Genomic DNA, 8937 nt, shown 5'->3' with positions numbered 1-8937 from the left:
TAAAACAATTCTGTTATTTGTGAAGGATCATTTTCTCTTTCCATGTATTGGATGCGAGTTCATTTGTGAAATTGGATCATACCAGACGCTCTTATGTGTAGTCCAACGCATTGATTCAAGTTGGTCATCCACCTAAGTTGCGCTCGGCCCAAGTTCGTACTTGGGCTGCGTGGTTCAGACCACTCGGTCTGTTGGGTATAGGATCACACTTGGTCTTCATGTATGGTCCCTTGATGGTTCTCTGGTTCAAGTAAATGCTTGGCCCCACAGGGTTTGGGCCATTGAACATTAGATCGGCCCAAACTCGTGCTTGGTTTTGACGCTCTGATCTTGTAACGTTACTCGGGCCAGGCATCACCCTTGGGCTTGTGGTCTTCTCCTTGCTTCACGTATGCTTGGTGCAGAGTTGTAAATGACCCTCTTCACCTAGGGTTTAGAGTTAGGGTTTAAATCTAAACTTATACATCATCTATATATTGTTTTACTTACAGATGTTGTCCATATATACATACGTACATGTTAGTAGTGGATATAAACATGATTCATTCATAATTTTATATTAAAATTTTTTGACGATTTGATGAATGAAGAAGATGGGTTGAATTTTAAAACTCACATTTGTTTACTGAGTGATTAACAATATGGGCATTCTTAAAGAAAGAAATAAATAAAAAAAATTGAGACAAAACTTCAAGAATTTGAATCATGTGATTTGTATACTAGCATAGATATGATAATAGAATAGATGTATATACTATGTTCTGGCTATACATATTTAGCATTAATCAATTGAATAGGATTAAATACAAAGTACTGTCTTATAGTTAATGATTATATAGGGGGTAAAAAACATAACAAAAAGATCATAAACTGTATTTGGGAGTAGAGGAAGGTTTTGAGAAGTAAAAATCAGAGCATTGATGTATTGATTATAAGATAAAAAGCAAAAGAGTAGGACTGAGACAGTTCAGACTTGAGAGCAATCAACTATAAGTTCTCTTGTTTTTATTTTTATTTTAAATTAACCTTTGTCTAGTTGTGATTGGATTAGTCAAAGTCCAAATTTAGGGGATAAGAATTTCTAAATAAAACTGTGAAAGGAAATAGATAGGAAAAATCTGTTTTTGAAACCCATGCTCTGTTTTTCCCGTGTAATACTGTCCTCCCTTCCCCTTCGTTATCCCATAATCCCAACTAAGAAACGTAATGATTTAAAAAAAATTAGGATACACATACGGTATTAAGAAAAAAAAAAAAAATTAGGATACGCAGACGGAAGGATTTGTGCCACTACATATTTACAATAGGAAACTTTTGTAAATTTATTATTTGGAACAAAGCTTTATAATACAAATTTACTTTCACACACGTCTTTAATTTCCAATCTATCAAAGCAATAACAATGCATACAGAACAAAACCAATGGTTGTCGATGCCAACGTCTCAATGGAAAACAGAACACCCTTCGACCTTGATCCCAGGGGCGGTAGGGCAACTTGCCAGAGGGCAATGTGTTGGAAATGGTTAATTTTTTCCTAAGTTAGGTTTATTTTTAGGTGGGCCCCGAGTGTCGATTAACTCGGGTTAAAGTGGTAACGCGTTCTATGCCGCGTTGTGATTCACGTAGTATATTTGGTTGCTCAAAACCATTACCGAGTGAATGGAAAATTGAAGCCAAAGTGTGCTCCATGGAAATGGAGTTTTGGTGGAAATTCCTTAAGGTTGTAAATTGGCTTGTCCCACATTGATTTGGTGGGAGGTTTTGAAAGGGTTTATAAGGCTTAGGGTGTGATACTTGGGGTGTGCCCCAAGGGGTACCCAAGTGTTTTAGAGGGAGAGGTTATGGGCAAAATGGGCTAGACCCATTGGACCCAAAAATCACCACACACGCGCGCGCGCGCCGCCGCCGCCGTCCGTCCGGTCGGTCGGGCGGGCTGGGCTTGGGCGCGGGTGCGTGGTGTGTGGTTGGGTTGGGCTTCTAATCTTTTTGGGCCAAAAACATTTGAATTTAATTTTATTTTTTATTAAAATAAAATCCATAATTCAAATTAAATTGGTTTGGATTTTTTGTTCATCCAAACAGGGCCCTTCCCGGTTTCAAACAGAAATAACCTGTTTTGGAAATAGTGCACACCCAAACAGGGCCCTTCCCGGTTTCAAACAGAAATAAACTGTTTTGGAATTAATGCACACCCAAACAGGGCCCTTCCCGTTTTGCTATCTGTTTGAATTCAAATCCAACAGGTATCATACCTGTTCAATTCAAAACCAAGAGTTACATACCTGTTTAATTCAAAATGAAGAGCCACCTTCACATCTATAAATAGGACCACCCTCATTTGATGTTTTGGATTCAGAAATTTCGTATTTCACTTCTGTTTTCTATTCTTCATCTTGCTGCATTTTATTCTCAAAAGAAAGAGTGTAAACACTAAGTGTGTTCGTAAGGCAAACAATTAGTAGTGCTGCTATTGTTTGTGGAAGATCATTTCATCCTGGGAGATAGACGTCCGAATTCTGAAAGCACCGTGGAGAGGACGAATCTGTCTTAAGGAGACAGTGTTAAACACTGGACTTGATCACAAAAATAATTCGAAGAAATTAAATCAAGTAAGTTATTTAATTACTTTCAGTGTTATTTTTATTTGTTTATTTATTCAGATTTTAATTTTATTTTTGTAACAAAATAAAATCTGTTTTGTTTTTATTTATTTATTTTTTTTATTTCGAGTTTGATTTTTGTAATCAAACATATTCTCTCCTTTTCTCTATTTCTTTTATTCTTGTTGTTGTTTTGTACACAACAGAATTAAATCTTTTTAAATACAGTGAAGATTGTCGAACAATCTTAAGACAGAATCCTTTTTGGGTATCTTCATTGTATTTAATTTTCTGTGTTTTCAAATTAATATTCTGGTTGGAAAAACAAATAGTGATTTATGCTATTTGACAGATAGTAGTAATATACTGTCTCTTTTCTTTGACAACTACTAGTAGTACGATACTGGTGTCATTAACAATTCAGAATATTATTTGGTATTACAGAAAATTCTTGTGATATTTTATTTTTCTAGTTTTAGTAACAAGGAAAATAAAATTATTTTGTTGTTATAATTATTTTCTGGTTTTAGTAACTAGAAAATTAATTTGTGTTTTAATATTTTCTGATTTTTGTAATCAGAGATTATGGCTACTGCAACTGAAACTGCATCTGGCAGTGATACTCCTATTGTTACACCTACATCGGTCCCTATCCAGAACCATGTTCATGTACCAATCAATCATGGAGAAAAACCGGAAAAATTTAATGGTACCGAGTTTAAGAGATGGCAGCAGAAGATGCTGTTCTATCTTACAACTCTTAATTTGGCCCGGTTTCTCCATGAAGAGGCTCCAGCACTTAAAGAGGGTGAAAGTGATCGGCAAGTTGTTGCCGCTGTAGATGCATGGAAACATTCAGATTTCTTATGCAGAAACTACATCCTAAATGGCCTTGACAATATGCTGTATAATGTATACAGTCCTCTGAAAACAGCAAAAGAATTGTGGGATTCTTTGGAGAAGAAATACAAGACAGAAGATGCCGGCACGAAGAAATTTGTCGTCGGTAAATTTCTGGACTTTGTTATGGTAGACTCCCAAACGGTAATATCTCAAGTTCAAAGTTTTCAAATAATTTTGCATGATATTCATTCAGAAGGTATGTCTCTTAGCGAGTCATTCCAAGTCGCAGCTTTAGTGGAAAAGTTACCACCGGCTTGGAAAGATTTCAAAAATTATTTAAAACATAAACGCAAAGAGATGACTATGGATGAATTGATTGTAAGGTTAAGAATTGAAGAAGATAACCGAAAGGCTGAAAAGAGGAATGGGAAAAATCCCATTGAGTCCAAGGCAAATGTGGTTGAACAAGTTCATAAACCACATAACAAAAAGAGAAAGTTTACTGGAGATGGTCCTAAACAAGGCGATAGTAGAAAGAAGTTCAAAGGAAAATGCTATAACTGTGGCAAAACTGGACATCGAGCTTCTGACTGCCGCCGCCCTAAAAAGAATCATGGAAGTACAAGTAAGAAGACCACTAATCAGGCCAATGTAACAGAATTGGATTACATCTCTGACGGAGTGAATGACATCAACCTCTCTGCTGTGGTGTCTGAGGCTAACTTGGTTGGAAATCCCAAAGAGTGGTGGGTTGACACTGGAGCAACTCGTCACATATGTGCGGACAAGAAGATGTTCACTACCTACAATGAGGCTGCAAATGGTGAACAACTTTTCATGGGAAATTCTTCTACTTCTGCTGTGGCTGGACAAGGGAAAGTAATCTTGAAGATGACATCAGGGAAAGAACTGACCCTCAACAACGTACTACATGTACCTGACATCCGGAAGAATTTAGTTTCTGGGTCTTTGTTAAGTAAAAATGGTTTTAGGCTTGTATTTGAGTCTGATAAGTTTGTATTAACAAAGAGTGGTATGTATGTTGGTAAGGGATACATGAGTGATGGTCTCTTTAAGTTAAATGTAATGACAGTTGTACCGAAAGTTGCTATGAATAAGAATAACACATCTTTTGTTTATATTCTTGAGTCAAATTTATGGCATGGTAGATTAGGACATGTGAATTCTGATGCTTTGCGTAGATTAATTGGTTTAGATTATATACCAAAGTTTGAAATTAATCCTAATCATAAATGTGAAATTTGTGTAGAAGCGAAACTAACTAAGGTTCCATTTAAATCGGTTGAAAGAAAAACCGAACCTCTAGAATTAATTCACACTGATGTATGTGATTTAAAGTTTATTCAAACTAGAGGTGGCAAAAAGTATTTTATAACATTTATCGATGATTGCACAAGATATTGTTATGTTTATTTATTTAGAAGTAAAGATGAAGCCTTAGAAATGTTTAAACTCTACAAAACAGAAGTTGAAAATCAACTTGGTAAAACCATTAAAATGGTTAGAAGTGATAGGGGTGGTGAATATGATGCACCATTAAATGAATTTTGTGCACAACATGGCATTATTCACCAAACTACAGCCCCTTATTCTCCACAGCAAAATGGAATTGCTGAAAGGAAGAATAGAACTCTAAAAGAAATGATGAATGCCATGTTACTAAGTTCAGGCTTACCACAGAACTTGTGGGGGGAAGCAATATTGTCTGCTAATTATGTTCTTAATAGAATACCCCACAAGAAAACCAAAAGCATTCCTTATGAATTGTGGAAAGGTCGACCACCTTCCTACAAATACTTAAAAGTGTGGGGGTGTTTGGCAAAAGTTGAAGTACCTGTTCCTAAAAAGACTAAGATTGGACCAAAAACAATAGACTGTGTGTTTATTGGTTATGCTCAGAATAGTAGTGCATATCGGTTTCTGACTTATAAATCAGATATACCTGATATAAATGTGAACACTATTATAGAGTCAAGGAATGCTGTGTTTTTTGAACATATCTTTCCTTACAAGAAAGGACAGGAATTAAGTTCACAGAAAAGAACTTATGATTGTACACAAAGTCAAGAGACTAATGACAATCAAACACAAGAGACTAGTAATAGTCTCGACCAACAGGATTTAACTAATGATGAACCAAGACGAAGTAAGAGAGCAAGAACATCAAAATCCTTTGGTCCAGATTTTCTGACATACTTGTTAGAAAATGAACCTCAAAGCTTTAAGGCAGCAATGACAGGTCCTGAAGCACCTTTGTGGAAAGAGGCTGTTAATAATGAAATTGAATCCATTATGCAGAATCATACTTGGGAATTGGTGGATCTTCCACCAGGTTCTAAACCTCTTGGATATAAATGGATATTCAAGAGAAAAATGAAAACAGATGGTTCAATTGACAAGTATAAAGCAAGACTTGTTGTTAAAGGTTACAGACAAAAGGAAGGTCTGGACTATTTTGACACATATTCCCCTGTGACAAGAATAACATCCATTCGCATGCTTATTGCTATAGCAGCGTTGTTTAATTTAGAAATACATCAAATGGATGTTAAGACAGCTTTCTTAAACGGTGATCTAAATGAAGAGATCTATATGGAACAACCCGAAGGGTTTGTAGTATCAGGGCAAGAAAAGAAAGTTTGTCGACTTGTAAAATCCCTTTATGGATTAAAACAAGCACCTAAGCAATGGCATGAAAAATTTGATCATGCAATGCTTACTAATGGGTTTAAGATAAACGAATGTGACAAATGCGTCTATGTTAAAAACACTGACCAAGGATATGTCATAGTTTGTCTTTATGTGGATGACATGCTTATCATTGGAAGCAGTCAAAACATGATCAAATCAACTAAGCAGATGCTTAACAAGAGATTTGATATGAAAGATATGGGGGTCGCAGATGTTATATTAGGAATGAAAATTACTAAAACATCTGACGGATATGCATTATCTCAATCTCATTATATTGAGAAAATTCTTGATAAATTTATCAAGGATGATTTGAATTTAGCTAGAACACCTGTAGACATCAGTCTTTATTTATCGAAAAATAAAGGTGATGCAGTGTCTCAGTTAAAATACTCCCAAATCATTGGAAGCCTAATGTACCTAATGAATTGTACTCGTCCTGATATAGCTTATGCTATAAGTAAATTGAGTAGGTACACTAGTAACCCTGGAGAAGACCATTGGAAAGCGATCATTCGAGTTCTTAGATATCTAAGATTTACTCATGATCAAGGTTTGAACTTTACTCGATATCCAGCAGTACTCGAAGGTTATTGTGATGCCAATTGGATATCAGATACTAAAGATTCAAAATCCACTAGTGGATATGTTTTTACTCTAGGAGGCGCTGCTGTTTCTTGGAAGTCCACGAAACAAACTTGCATCGCACGATCCACAATGGAATCCGAGTTTATTGCTTTAGACAAAGCAGGTGAAGAAGCAGAATGGCTTCGTCACTTCTTAGAAGACATTCCAATGTGGCCAAAACCTGTGCCAGCTATTTGCATTCATTGTGATAGTCAATCTGCAATAGGCAGGGCACAGAATCACATGTATAACGGTAAGTCACGACATATACGTCGTCGACATAATACCGTAAGGCAATTGTTGTCAAACGGAATAATCTCAATAGATTATATAAAATCTAAAGAGAATATTGCGGATCCGTTAACAAAAGGTTTGACAAAAGAGCTAGTGTATAGTTCATCAAAGGGGATGGGATTAAAGCCTATTACATAAGAGTCGTCATAATGGTAACCCTACTTATATGACTGGAGATCCCAAGAACTAAGTTCAAAGGGACAACTAAGTTATGTATGGCTCGCCAGAAATCACCAAGGGATTAAAATTCCTACCCATTCCTATGGTGAGAGTGATATCTGCAACATATGTTGTCTGCAGGGGTATAAGGATAAGCTTTGCTTTTAATGATTACTTATATCTTGATTAAGGCATAAAATCAAGACGAGTATAAAGAGATACTCACAATAAGAATCACCTATATGAGTGTTGAACTGGGGCCGGTTCTATGAGAATGAAGAGGCTAAATTCTCTAGAAACACTTATGAAAACCAGGTGCGTTCAAGGCCAAAATGAACACAACAGTGAGAACCACGATGTGTTAGAAGATATTTTGTGTGAAATCTATTGTCTTGGCTTACACAAACGGCTGAACAATTCAAGGCATCGCGTCCATTGGTTAGCCAGTAAGTCCGATAGGTTATCACTAGGGAAGGTTCAAAGCCGAAAACTACCTATCCTGATGCAAGATATTTTCGACTTATACTCTTTCGTTAAGTCTGCATATTGTTGCATTTCCGTTGTCATCAAATTCCATTCATGTGGGGGATTGTTGGAAATGGTTAATTTTTTCCTAAGTTAGGTTTATTTTTAGGTGGGCCCCGAGTGTCGATTAACACGGGTTAAAGTGGTAACGCGTTCTATGCCGCGTTGTGATTCACGTAGTATATTTGGTTGCTCAAAACCATTACCGAGTGAATGGGAAATTGAAGCCAAAGTGTGCTCCATGGAAATGGAGTTTTGGTGGAAATTCCTTAAGGTTGTAAATTGGCTTGTCCCACATTGATTTGGTGGGAGGTTTTGAAAGGGTTTATAAGGCTTAGGGTGTGATACTTGGGGTGTGCCCCAAGGGGTACCCAAGTGTTTTAGAGGGAGAGGTTATGGGCAAAATGGGCTAGACCCATTGGACCCAAAAATCACCACACACGCGCGCGCGCGCCGCCGCCGCCGTCCGTCCGGTCGGTCGGGCGGGCTGGGCTGGGCTTGGGCGCGGGTGCGTGGTGCGTGGTGTGTGGTTGGGTTGGGCTTCTAATCTTTTTGGGCCAAAAACATTTGAATTTAATTTTATTTTTTATTAAAATAAAATCCATAATTCAAATTAAATTGGTTTGGATTTTTTGTTCATCCAAACAGGGCCCTTCCCGGTTTCAAACAGAAATAACCTGTTTTGGAAATAGTGCACACCCAAACAGGGCCCTTCCCGGTTTCAAACAGAAATAAACTGTTTTGGAATTAATGCACACCCAAACAGGGCCCTTCCCGTTTTGCTATCTGTTTGAATTCAAATCCAACAGGTATCATACCTGTTCAATTCAAAACCAAGAGTTACATACCTGTTTAATTCAAAATGAAGAGCCACCTTCACATCTATAAATAGGACCACCCTCATTTGATGTTTTGGATTCAGAAATTTCGTATTTCACTTCTGTTTTCTATTCTTCATCTTGCTGCATTTTATTTTCAAAAGAAAGAGTGTAAACACTAAGTGTGTTCGTAAGGCAAACAATTAGTAGTGCTGCTATTGTTTGTGGAAGATCATTTCATCCTGGGAGATAGACGTCCGAATTCTGAAAGCACCGTGGAGAGGACGAATCTGTCTTAAGGAGACAGTGTTAAACACTGGACTTGATCACAAAAATAATTCGAAGAAATTAAATCAAG

This window comes from Camellia sinensis, chromosome 9 (assembly GCF_055761805.1).
Source record: "Camellia sinensis isolate YWXY chromosome 9, ASM5576180v1, whole genome shotgun sequence".
Lineage (NCBI taxonomy): Eukaryota > Viridiplantae > Streptophyta > Magnoliopsida > Ericales > Theaceae > Camellia > Camellia sinensis.
Note: the sequence above shows the minus strand (reverse complement) of the source record.